A 14,193-nucleotide genomic window follows, 5' to 3' on the forward strand; every position below is an offset into this window, starting at 1 on the left:
TCTTGGACATACATAGACATCAAGATACAATACATCTTTTCGTTCATCAATGACTTTAAAATTCAACCCAAGGGACAAAGGACCTTGAACCATTCATTACCCAGTAGAAACTATTACCAGTAGGTATATATGATAGAAAATCAATCGTAAACACCCACATACATTAAAAAAACACAATTAAGTGTGAGTTGCAATTTGTGTTTTTCTATTGTTTGCTATTTGTTGAAATGTAAGCATATGGCAGATAATTACCAAGTACCTACAAAATCTTAACACTGAAGTAAAATAGGAGGTACTGAGCTTTAAAACCATATTTTCAGTGGCAGGAATCTTATATTTGAAAAGCCTACGCATGAAGTTTTTCATAAATTTAGCAACATACACTTTTGACTATTTAGGGATCTTTCATAGAAACTGATTTTGAGAACTCCAATTTATGAAAACAAGGCTAAAAATTTTGAAAAACAACATTGTTTTTGGCAAAGTAACCCTAAATCCAGAAATTCCTAATTGTTTTTTCCTTTGTGTACATTAGCACAAATTTAAACCGTGATGACATATTTTCTAAAACTTCAGAATAAGACAATAATGCCTACAAAAGGTATTATTGTATACCTACAATAATAGGTATTGTATACCTACAATAATACCTAACCTTTTGATATGATGTTACAATAGGAAAACAATGTTTTGAAGAATTTATATCATTGATCTACAGTAGTGATTTTCAATTTTTTCATCTCGTGGCACACATAAACTAATTACTAAAATTCTGTGGCACACCAAAAATGTGTTATATTTTTTGCTGATCTGTCAAAAAATTGGTATAATTTTTTAAAATATTTATTTATTTATTTTTAGAGAGAGGGGAAGGGAAGGAGAAAGCGTGGGAGAGAAACATCAATGTGTGGTTGCCTCTCATGTGTCCCCTACTGGGGACCTGGCCTGCAACCCAGGCATGCGCCCTGACTGGGAATGGAACCAGCGACCCTTTGCTTCACAGGCCCATGCTCAACCCACTGAGCTACACCAGCCAGGGCAAAATTGGTATACTTTTGATTCATTCACACCAGATAACTATTGTTGTGTTGGCTGTTGTCATTCTCTTATTTGACAATCTAAGGGAAAAAATGTCAGGGTCCCTGACTAAATAGTGAGGTACTGCATGTTTTAAACATTTTTGCAGCACACTCATTGAAAATCACTGGTCTTAAAGAATGGTTAAAGAGATATTGACCAAATGAAGTGTTCGCCTTTAAAATTTAGTTGATTATCCACATACAAATCACTTAGTAGCAAATTCTTGATCTCAAACTGGCTCTCCCCTGGCATCTAGTACCTACCAGGGCTGTCTCCAGCTTTTAGGTAATGTATGGCAGGAAGTGAGGGCTTCTCATAAAATACAACTAGGAAAAAACTGTTTCTTCCCCAAATCTACCACCATATTCTAAAGCTAAAAAACTGTGTTGATTATTCATATTTTTTCTCCCATGAGAGTTAAGAGTAACAAATTGACTTAACAATGTTTCATCAGACTGAGTTAAAACTAAAATTCCTGAGAGAATCTAAGAATATGGAATGAACATATCGATATCTGACACTATTTTACTACACATATTAATACCTAACACTTTATCATATCTAGCTGTTAATGTACTCCTGATGCTTGCTTTACTAGAAATTTTATTATGAATTCTATTATGACCACAATTTTCTCTTTAATTATGCACTAGTAGTAATTAAATGATAAAATCAGAAAACTTTAAATAAAACTTTAGTGTACTAAAATGGAAAATTTCTTTACATTTAATACTTCTTAACAAAACTCTATGTCTTGTTACACACGAATTTTTTAGTAAATAGGTATATATTCTGCAACTTATTTGCCCTAGTAGATACTGAGATGCACTGACAATCATATTAGGCCTATGCTATCAGTATTTTTCTATGGCTGTTCAGTGATTAATATCACTTTAAAATTTTTTCAAGCCAAATTATCTTGGCTACGTCTTTGAGAACTGATCATTTATTTGTTTCCACGAAGAAGTGAAAGACCCTAGCCCTGCCAATGTACAATCCTCATCTCCCCTTCAGGTTGATAAGGGGCCAACACTCTTGGACAGGGTGACTCTTGGTTGGTGCTGAGCATCTAGAGCATGTGAGCATCGGAGGTTCGGGTTCCAGTGCCCCGGGGGCTTCAGGAGTGGATGGAATCAGCCCCTCCTCACAACACAGTGAAGAGGAGTTAAGTTTGGGTTTGGATGGGGACCAGATGAATACTTGCCACAGGCTCTGCGTTGGGTCTATTCATGTATAAGTGGCTTTTTTAGAGCAGCCCTCCATGAAACCCAGGAGAACTAGGGTAACAACTAAGGGTCAGGTGGGCTCCTCTGCATGTCTGTGACAATCAGGGGCTTTGGGAAAATGAGCACTGGTCAAGACTTTGTTTCTCCGGGGCTCACCAGGCCTTACTCCAGGTAACAGCATACACGGGATACATTATGCGTGAAAGCAGTGCTGTGCCTCACCTCTTACCCCAAGCCATGATTTCCATGGAATAGGAACATAGCAAAATGGTGATGAGCTAACATATGGATATCCAGCAAATATGAAAATAATAAACCATACAAAACTATATGAAAATTTTCCCCATTGCTTTCTTTGCAGCGCCTCATACTGGATCCTAGGAGACACCTATCTGCACTCCATTCTCAATGTGTCTACATACTGACTCCATCCGTTGATTGACTAGGGATGATCTTCAAAATATAGACTAAAAAGCAAAAATATATGGACCGGTCTTTAATTAATAATACAATAGATTCAGGAGTTAGAGATCTTAACTTGAAACTGTCCTATCTAACCTGGAAAGCTCCATAAAGCCCTAAAACAGTTTACCCATCACAGCTAAATATTCTGGCCTAGATCCACCTGAGGCATCAGAAAGCTAAGTGCATAGATAGTGCTTCTTAAGCTGCATGCAGAACAGCCTTCTGTAAACGGTACTTCTAGAGTGAGGGCCTCATCTGAGGCTGGAGGATCTCCTATGAAACAGCTTCACGAGCCAACCCTGGCCTCATGGTAGAAATGTCACTGTAGCCCCTTCCACTCTGTCACTCACTCCCACTCCACGAAGGACCCCCTGAAAGTCTTCTCTCAGAACTATATGTGGGAAAGGCCTTCATTTCCCCAAATAAATGCTTCACTTTATCCTTAAAAACAACATGAATTACATAAGAAATAACACTTCTCTTTCTTCTTTGGCTACCAGAAGTGAAGAGCCAAATTACAAAACAGATTGAGGATCCTGTGGCACATATACCTGTATTTTATAACTCTCTTCCCGACCTCTTACCTTTTATTCTGTCCTTTCTTTTTTCCCCCCACTAAACCCCGTTAATTCTAATTTCCTTTTTCATTGCATGCATTCCTGAAAGACACGTCACATCCTTCCCCACGTTAGGTAGAACATAAAGAAATTCAAACACTGTAATCAATTCTATTTACCTCTCAAGGTACCTTCTAAGAAATCAAAAATAGAAAGTGACTGAACAGAGGGTTTCCACTTTGCAATATTATCCATTATTTAATCTCCATGAAGTTGCATATTTTATTTTTTTAATTGATTTCCATACTTTTTAAAAGATTTTTTATTTACTTATCTTTAGAGAGGAAGGGAAGGAGAAAGGGAGAGAAACATTAATGTATGGTTGCCTCTCGTGGATCCCCTGCTGGGAACTGGCCTGCAACCCAGGCATGTGCCCTGACTGGGAATCGAACCGTGATCCTGTGGTTTGCAGGCCCATACTCAATCCACTGAGCTACACCAGCCAGGACTGAAGTTGCATATTTTATATAAAAATTATAAAAAATAAAATGAGAGCTCTTTAATTATGGTACTTACATAAAAATAGGATGTCTCTGGAAATCTCTCACATCTAAATGTATATAACAGTAATGATGAATCTGCAGATATTCACTGCAGCATATTTCATAAAAACAAAATAACTGAAAACCACCTAGTCAGGGCACACGCCTGGGTTGCAGGCCAGTTCCCAGCAGGGGACGCATGAGAGGCAACCATACATTGATACTTCTCTCCCTCTCTCCTTCTCCTCCCCTCTAAAGGTAAGTGAATAAAATTTTTTAAAAAGAAAAAGTATGCTCCTACAGTTTTAAAGTCAATTTTTAAATCACATTTTGAACATTTTATTTATTGATTTCTTAGAGAGAAGGGAAGGGAGGGCGAAAAAGGAGAGAAGCATTGATTGGCCGCCTCTCCAATGTGTCCTGACCAGGGACCAGACGCTCCACCCAGGCATGGGCCGTGACCCCGGGAACCGAATCAGTGACCCTTTGACTGCGGGATGATGCCCAACCAACTGAGCCACACCAACTAGGCCTAAAGTCACTTTTTAAAAGTATTTTAGTACAAAAAATATTTTACTATTTCCTGAAAATCATTTTATCCTAACAGGTGCCCCCCAAAACATTCAGATAACAAAATTCTACATAATCCTCCCTAATAGGTCATGGGCCGAGTGAAAAAGCAAACAGCATCTACACAGGCATAAAAACTATGGCTGGCCTATAAAAAAGAATAAAACGTCAATGAACTAAGCAACTCATAAAAAACAGTTTTGAGTCTTTCTTAAATATAAAAGCAATTCTCATCCATAAAAAATACAAAACTTTTATGTAAGAAGCCAAGTAGAAACCCTGGCAAATGGACAAACCTCACCCCACCCCCCAGTGTCAGCCAGGTGCCTCTGGCCCAAGAGGAAACAGGTGGAAAATGGGGGTAAGTGGCCCTTCACTAACTTGTCAGAGAGGGTTGAAGGAAAGAGCAGAGACTAGAGAATCCTTGAATTAAGCAACAGATTAGATTCCCGATAAAAGGTGGCCAGAGCCTTATGTCAGAATTGCAATCCAGTCTTTCCTATTACCCACGTACTGCCAAGCAAGAAACTACTGGCCAATTGGTTAGAGTTGGACCACATAGAAAAAAACTGATCTTGCAGAAATACTAGAACACATGCAAAACAACATTTTTAGGTGCTCTAAGTTGCTTATTTTAGAATTTCTAGTATGAATAAAAGATTACAATCAACGTAACTGTCCATATAGCCCTGGCTGGCGTAGCTCAGTGGATTGAGCTCGGGCCTGCAAACCAGATGATCGCGGTTCGATTCCCAGTCAGGGCACATGCCTGGGTTGCAAATCGGTTCCTTGCAGGCTAACTACCAGCAGGGGATGCACAAAAAGGCAACCATACATTGATGTTTCTCTCCCTCTCTCCTTCCCCTCTAAAAATAAATAAATAAATAAAATCTTAAAAAAATAAAAAACGTAACTGTCCATGGATAAAAAACTGGTTAAACAATGACAGCATAGCCATACAATGGGCTGCTATAATCCATACAAAAGTGAGCAGGCTCTTCATGTGCTGGTGATAAAGTCTTTTAAGATGTACAGTTATAAAAAAATAAGCACGGCACAGAATGGTGTATATACAGTGTGCTTTTATTTGTACAGAAGGGGTGGGGAAGGAGATGTGTAGGAATTTACCTATAAGTGTGTAAAATATTTCTAAAAGGTATACAAAGAAATTATAATACCCATTGCTTTGAGGTGGAATATTTAAGGATATAAATTCATTTTCTCTACAAAATAAATATTTTAAAACATCACTGAAAAAATTTTAAAACCTGCACAAAATTGGTGGGAAAGGGGCACAAGTACCTGTGTGTGGTGGTGGGGGAGGAGGAGAAGATAATGAGAACTAGGCCATTAGAACCCTTCTCTCCTTCCCTTTCATCCCCCCCCATGATGAAGGCCCAGCCTTGCAGTTGCTTCCATTACCCACTGAAGATGCTGCACGGTATCACTCACCATTGTTACTATGTACGGTGCCAATTGGGCTGGGTAGCCCCTTTGTACAGTGTATGATTATCTAACCACCATGCTGTATACCCGAAACTAATACAAAGTAATTCGTATTATAAACTATCATAAAAATAGAATAAAAACAGGAAAATATATATAACATGAATTCTACAGATAAAAAGCACCATAAGAAATGTTGCCCATTACACGTGCTATAATGGGGAAAAGGGGGAAGCACACCTATAGTTTTCAAAGCTTATCAAAAAGTTTCCAACTGGAAAACCAGGGTCATTTGTGGGCCCAGATATGGCAGGTGTTTGAGGGCAAATCCAGCAGCTGAATTTGGAGCGACTGGAGTGCTTCCCTTTACTGGGCCTGACCTCCCATCTCGGGAGGTACTGAGATTTTTAACCCACAGAGGTTAAAACCTACCCAGATTGACTTTATGAAGTGATCTTAGGAAATTAGTAGGTCTTAATAGTACTATATAAAGCTGAGTTCTAATGGAGGCAAAGAATGAAGGAACGAAGTAATTTGTGGTAAATTTAACTTTCAACACTGCACATGCTCAAAAACTACTTGCTTAAAAAGGTCAAACTTCTTCAACGCTGATTTACGTCTGGAATTTGCATTCCACGACCACTTGAAGTTACCTGAAGTACATGATGTTCTTAAATAGCCTTGCAGAAAGTGGTGGTTGAATAATCTTAACCAAAAATTTCACTCTCTTGCAGAGGGGTCAAGCAGGGAGAGGAGGAATTGGAGGAAGGTGGTCAAAAGGTATAAACTTCTGGTTATAAGATAAAGAGGTACTAAGGACTCGGTTACAACATGATGGTAATATGTAACACTGCTATAGGATATACACGACAGTTGTTAAGAGAAAAGATCCTAAGAATTCTCATCACAAGAAAAAATGTTTTCTTTTGTATCTACCATGTGAGATGATAGATACTAACTTATTGTGGTAGTCATTTCACAACATATGGAAACCAAATCATTATGTTGTATACCTTAAACTTATATGGTGCTATATGTCAATTATTTTAATAGACTGAGGGGAAACTACTGAAATTGAACTAAAAATGAAACAAAACCAAACTTCCTAAGGGTATGGAGATTTGGAAACTCAAAACACTTCTATGATTGTCCACCACCTTGCTTTTATTCCTACCTCAAAAAAAGCAGTTTCTGCATTCTCACCCCCAAATTAGAGGAGGAAGTTGATCAACAGTAAGATAGTGAAGCCTACTCAGCTGCATTAAGGAGGCCCGGGACCTTCCGGCAACCTTAAACACGCCTCTGGGCAGCACAACCCACCTTGAGACTCCCAGTTACCCCTGGAGTGCATGTGACTACACAGGTATAAAAAAGCTTCATCTATAAAGTACCAACTTGTGTTCCATGGAGACTGCCACGGCCGTTGATTGCAAATAAAAAGCAATTCATTAGATGGAACGTCTTAGATGGGGATCAATATATATGGCCTTCAAAGCTGATTCCAACATTCCTTATTTACTGTTTGTTAAAGAACATGTTCAAAATCTAAACAATCTAAGGTATAATCTACATGAATTTGTGACTAGGGGCAGGGACTCAATGGCCAGTATAGGGAGCAAAAATTAATAAATCATGTTCCATTGACAAGACTGAGTTTCTGAGGCAAGATACAAGACAAGAAGGAAATGGAACATGAAGTTTAAATGTTTCATTTTTCCAAATCAAAACTCTCTGCTTTTCGTTTGAAATACAGAAAGAATTCAACAATTTGCTAGTCATTCTTCCCAGTGATCCACAATCATTAGCCAGTAATATAGACAATCCAACTGAAATTGTTTGATAACTCCAAAGTGGCTTTAGAACGGATTACTGTTTCTCAGTCCCTATTTTGAACTAATCTGTAAATTCACCTAATGTTGATAAGAACACAAACATTTCACTTTACATGGCAATTGGACATTTGTAGTCTTTATTAACTACAAGGAGAGGCAGAAGAAAATGAGGTTTAAAGCTAATGAAGCCAAATCAAACTCTAGATGTCAGTTTCAGACCTTTCCAAAATCTCCAGAGGAACACAAAAACATCCGCGTTTTGCCTGGTGTTAAGTAAATTGATGCAAAACCACCCTGATTTACATAATTTCCTTCAGAAACCACAAATTGCTCGCGGACAGCCGAAGAACGCAGAAACCGAATCGCTTTGTTGAAACCTGGAACTAGTGGTATTTTGAGTTCTCCACTCCTCTATAAGGCTTGTCAACAGAACTGCTGTTGCCAGAGCCGCAAATACGGCCAAACCCCCAAGGAAACAGACAACCATATAAAAACGCCACATCTAGATCCTATTATACTCCTCTACACACGATGGAATCTTAGAAATCTACTGGCAAAATAAGAAAACTGCAGATGAGAAATGTTAAACAGCTCATCGGGTGGAGAAGCCAGGGCTGGCCTCATTCGTCCCCATTTGTCCAGTGCTTTTAGTCCAGTGCTTGGAATTGCTTCCAAGGCACACACAGCTTTCTAAAATAAAACACACAAACCCTGAGAAATCTTGAAGACAGAGAGCTCCACTTGGCTGGAGTAGAAAAATTGTTAAAATCACAAAAATGAAGTGTTCCTTAATGTGACAGGAAAGTTAAGGAATAGAATAATTACAGAGCAAGAAACAAATATTTTGTGGCAATCGGAGTGATTAGGTGCTGTGTACTTCACATAGGTCACCATCAGTGTGTTAGGAACATATGAAGAAACTTTATAATAAGGAGCCATATCAATAGTTAATAAGGCCCAAGACAATTAGAAAAATCAAGTTTGGAATCCTCAATATGTGGAGATCCGTTTATAAGTCAAGAATACAAAGCAAAGAACCGAAAGACAGAAAGCAAGATGGGGTATGACCTCTAAAAGAACTATGAAAACACAACCTGCCTATTTCTGGAATAGGTCACGGCTTCCCAGCTGGCGGGAATGTTGGGGTGGAGTACTGGGTGGCACAGGCAGGAAGCAGGAGGACAGCTCCTATTTCTGCCTGGGTAGCATCTCTGATCTTTCCTTCCTCAGGTCCAGATGGGAGGACGGGAAGTCTGGCTAAATGTAGCTTTGTGGCCAGACACAAGGAGCCAAGGGCAGAGGCTAAACAAGGCACTATAGTGCCCTGCAGCAGTGTGGGCCTCTCCAAACAAGTCAATGAAAAGGGGTAGCAGCAAGCAGAAATAAAATGCAGCCTGTTTTGTGTAAATACATATGAGGTCTGTCCAGAAGGTATCCAGCCATATAATATGAAAAGCAAAGGCATTTACTAAAGAAGATACAAGATACAAGAAACACTGTACATAGAACAGTGATGCCTCAGTCCCCTTCAGAGTAGGCACCTTGGGACCTCACACAGTTCTTCCAATTACCATCAGCTGCCCCATCATATTTTCTTGAATCTTACGGATGGTCTGAAATCTCTTCCCTTTCAAAGGTAATTTTAGTTTGGGGGAAAAGTCCGAAGTCACAGGGTGCCAAATCTGAGCTGTCAGGAGGCTGAGTCACCTGAGTTATTTGATGTTTCACCAAAATACTCTGCACGAGATGTGATGCGTGAATGGCACATTGTCATGATGAAGCTGCCAATCACCAGTTGTCCATAGCTGTAGCCTTCTTAATCATCCCAATAGTTTCCACCAAAAAATGTCCAAGCCTAATGCAAAATTTGGTGCACATTCATTGCTACTCGCTCAGTCATTTTGAATGTGACAGCCACACAGTTCACATGCTCACCCAATGGCATCTATTGCCCCCAGTGACTAGTTCAGTGAAGTCATCATTGTTCATGCATGCGCATTCCAGTCCACTCTCCTTGGCTGCCAGGTTACATTGATGTTGTACAAACCATTCTCATTCTATTGATAATGGCTGGAATTTTTCTGGACAGACTCGGCATATTTAATCCCATGAATATTGAATCAAAACATCTCACATATGTTCAACCAAATGGAATAAACACTGACCACAGGGTCCCAGCACTAGGGCACAAGATCTGATAAGTGGTATTCAATACATCAAGGCAACAGCCTCCCCAGCACACACGCACATCTTCTAAGTAGAAGAGTCGGACCTTTTGCCATCTTTCAGCCACACTGGAAGAAGATAAGTTGTCTTGGGCCACACATTAAATACACAAACACTAAAAAAACCCCAATGAGCCAAAAAAGAGGTTTTAAGTAAATGTACAATTTAGTATTGGGTAACAATCAAAGCCATCCCAGGCTACAGGTTGGACAACCCTGTAGGGATACATTGGGGGGTCCTGGGTACAGGTAGAAATAGCTTCCTTTTGTTTTGCTGTGTTGATTTGAAGGAAAATTCCAAAGCAAGTCATTCAGAGAAACAAGAAGCTGGGTACCCTTGATAAGAAAGGGAGAATGAAAATATACTCAACCTCACTAGCCATGAGAGAGATGCAAGCTAAAACCACAATGAAATATCACCTCACACTGGTCAGAATGGCCATCATAAACAAATCAACAAACAAGTGGTGGTGAGATTGTGGAGAAAAGGCAACCCTCGTGCACTGTTGGTGGGAATGCAGACTGGTGCAGCACTGTGGAAAACGGTTTGGAATTTCCTCAAAAAACTAAAAATGGGACTGCCTTTTGACCCAATGATTCCATTGCTGGGAATACACCCTAAGAATCCCGAAACACTGATTCAGAAAAACCTAGGCACCCCTATATTCATAGCAGTACAATTTATAATAGGCAAGTTCTGGAAACAGCCTAAGTGCCCATCAGCAGATTAATGGATTAAAAAACTGTGGTACGTTCACACAGTGGAATTCTATGCATTGGAAAGAAGGAGAATCACTATCTTTTGCAACCGCATGGATAGAACTGGAGACTATTATGTTAAGTGAAATAAGCCAGTTGGTGAAAGACAAATACCATATGACCCCACTTGTAAGAAGAATCTAATGAACAAAATTAATCAACGACCAAAACAGACCCAGAGATGTGGAAACAGGGGACGGACTGACAGAGGAAAGGGGTACGGGGGCAAATGGTAGAAAGAAGGGGAAGGGACTGGTCAAAGAACGTGTATGAATGATCCGTGGTCATGGACAACAGTGTGGGGATTGACCGTGGGAGTGGGGGGTGGGCTAGTAGGAAGAGGGCAAAAGGGGGAAATTGAGATTATTGTAACAGAATAAACAAGAATAAGTGAATAAATAAATAAAATGGAAAAAGTGAAAAAGGGAGAATGCTCCTTAGAAGAAAGAACACTGAGATTATCTAACTAAAGGCCAGAAAGGCAAAAACACTTTTCACATAAAATTTCTCAGAAGCTCTTTGGAATTTTTATAAGTAATCCATTACCAGATGTAACTGTTAAAAAAAACAGCAAATGCATTTTCCTTGAATAAATATAGTGACAAATATTTTAATTTCACAAAGACTTGCTTTAAAAACTAATCAGAAGTTTTCCATGTGTCCCTAAAAATCCTCTATCAGGGCAGTTCTTCCCACTTTGAGCTGACCTCTCGCCCCTGCGTTCCTCTACCTGTTTATAGCAAAACAAAGATGGTAGGTTCTCTGATAAGAGACATTTGGACCATCTGAGATTCTGGAAAAATAAAACACACACAAGGAACATCCATCTTTGAATGCCTTTTTACAACTNAAAACTAATCAGAAGTTTTCCATGTGTCCCTAAAAATCCTCTATCAGGGCAGTTCTTCCCACTTTGAGCTGACCTCTCGCCCCTGCGTTCCTCTACTTGTTTATAGCAAAACAAAGATGGTAGGTTCTCTGATAAGAGACATTTGGACCATCTGAGATTCTGGAAAAATAAAACACACACAAGGAACATCCATCTTTGAATGCCTTTTTACAACTTTGCCATCTACATTATTAATGGTAAAGATCCATCTGGTCCTTTGTAATTTAAAGGCACTTTATTTTATTGCAACAAAGAAGCGTGGGACTATTTTTTATTTTGGCAGTATAAATGCAAAATTCATATATCATGCCTAGAGAACAAAGACTCTGAGAGCATGGGCACAGCCCATCCCACAGCACTGTTTCAACAGCAGTATTCCTTTGCATTTTCTTAATTTCACTGAACACATATGTAGTATTTGCTGTGTGCCAGGAGTAATGTTAAGTGCTTTAGAGATAATTATTTAAGCATCACTATGGTCATACCTATGAGGTATACCTATGAGGTAGCACACTATTTCAGATCCAGTTTAGAAATGAGGAAAATAAAGCGCAGAGAGACTGAATGACTTGCTCAAGGTCACACAGCTAGTAAGTGGCAGAACTCAATTGAATCCAGATAGACATGCTCCAGAGTCCCTGTTCCCCTCCAATATTCTGGTCCACAAACTGTCACCAAATCTAAACAAAGATTAATTGTGATTTGTGCAGATCATCTAACACATTTTTATAACATTACCATTTCAATAATTAACTCATGCCATGTTGCAGCTTTCTCAGATTCTTATGGAATAACAAGAAGGAAAAGGTAAATACACCCAAATACTATATCTGATCACTTTAAATCTTTTGGGAACAAAAGGAAGGTATAGAAAATAATAAAATAGCACCCTGTATTTGTTGAGAAAGCTACTGTGCAAAAAGCGATACTTAGCAGGTTTAAATTCTGTAATGCCCCTGAAACTTTGAAAGGTCTTTACATTCAGAATCTCCAAGCTGGTGTATATTAGAGAAAATTTAACGACATGGCAAAAAGACACAGAACAGCTCCGCAAGGTTCTTTCTGAGGCATGTCTCTAAGAGATAGCGTTTTCTCCGTGCAATTCCTAGCACTTCTGGCAGAGAACTACGCACGGCTCTCCCCCTGCCCACTGCTCTGGCACTCGGCCTTGAGGGCAGGTGCACACCATTGTGCGCAGGGCTTTCTGCCAGCGCAGCCTTGTCCTGGCAGAGGTTGGGGGACTGTACCCACCCCAAAGCACTTCGTCACTTCCTTTGAGAGAGTCCTGAAAAGGCAGCAAAGAAGGAGGAAACTATCTCCATTCCTGCAAAGAAAGCACTCATTTTTCACCTGGGTAAGATGACCGTGTTGGGCCAAGAAAAGGGTCCTCTCTTTGCCATTTGATTTTCAAAGCCTGATTGAGCTTCAAATTCCACACCGGTGGCCTCCAGCTGTGCAAATACTTCTAAGGCAAAACTGGCATTAGACTATATCCCACCAGGTACCATTCTTCCTTTTGACCATCTTCCCTTAAAAAGTGTTGAATCAACTAAGTAGTGTGTATGTATGCATGCGTGCCTGCTGGTGGTAGTGGTGGGCGAGGGCGGGCAGGGTGCACAGCAGCTTTGCCAACTTCTCTTGTTTACTAGAAATTGGAGTTGCCACCATCTCCCTTTACAATGGAATGCAGTGGCCCGGCTGTGCAAAAAGCCGGGCCCAATGGCTGGCAGGTAGCAGGTAGGCCAACAGTAGTCCCCTTTACCACTCCATTCCCAACCACAGATGTCAGCCTGCACCTGGAATTACAAAGTCAACCTGTAACTGTCCCTCTGTTCCTCTCTTTCCTTCAGAAAGTTCAGAATAGACAACACATCCAATTCTCAAAGACTGAAATAGCTGAGGGAACGCCTAACTTTTTGGAACTTAAATTTACTCTATTCCTCTCCCTACCAACACATCTCTAAAACAGGCCCCTCCCCTTCCAGCCACAGCTTTGTTAACTACAGCTCTCTATTCCTCTAAGGCCCTTTCTTACTAGTAGTAAAACACTTGGATATAGAGAACCTGCTTTCACTCCCACCATCTCAACAGACTTGCCAACCTGGTACTCTAAAGATGCTCCTGAAATTGACTTAGTTATTTGGGGGGGTTGTTTTTGTTTTTCTTTTTCTTTTTTGGTAGGAGGAGTGAGGTAAAATTGAGATCCAGATAAAATTCTGGAAACAAATTTCTCAAACTTCTCTGATGTGGCTTTGATTTTCATTATAAAAGGTATCCATTTGTGATCACGGAAAAGGTAAAAACTCGGTGTTCTAACTTGACACTTATTATATAATTAATTATAGAGCTTAAAAATATGTATTTTTTGGAGGTGTCATTTGATTATACTGGGTGGTCCCTTTAGAACACAGTCAATACAACCGAACTTCATAAACCAAAGATTTACAAATAGGCCTCTTTACACAACAGCTATGGTAAGGATTTTATAAGTGCTATAAGGTTCAGAGTGTACTTAGTGTAAATACAGTCTAGACTCATTATCTTATCCCCATCTCTGAGCCTGGGGCAAAGAAAAGAATGAGCATGATGAGAAAACAGAAGC

The 14,193-nt window shown here is 39.7% G+C and overlaps 1 protein-coding gene across 4 annotated transcripts in view; it reads right to left on the reverse strand.

The window, feature by feature from the left end:
- Positions 1 to 14,193, reverse strand: part of NPNT (nephronectin) — a 75,326-nt gene that overhangs the window by 58,261 nt on the left and 2,872 nt on the right. The window lies entirely within an intron of this gene.

Source organism: Sturnira hondurensis, unplaced genomic scaffold (assembly GCF_014824575.4).
Source record: "Sturnira hondurensis isolate 20B ecotype Veracruz unplaced genomic scaffold, ASM1482457v3 Scaffold0021214, whole genome shotgun sequence".
NCBI classification, from domain to species: domain Eukaryota; kingdom Metazoa; phylum Chordata; class Mammalia; order Chiroptera; family Phyllostomidae; genus Sturnira; species Sturnira hondurensis.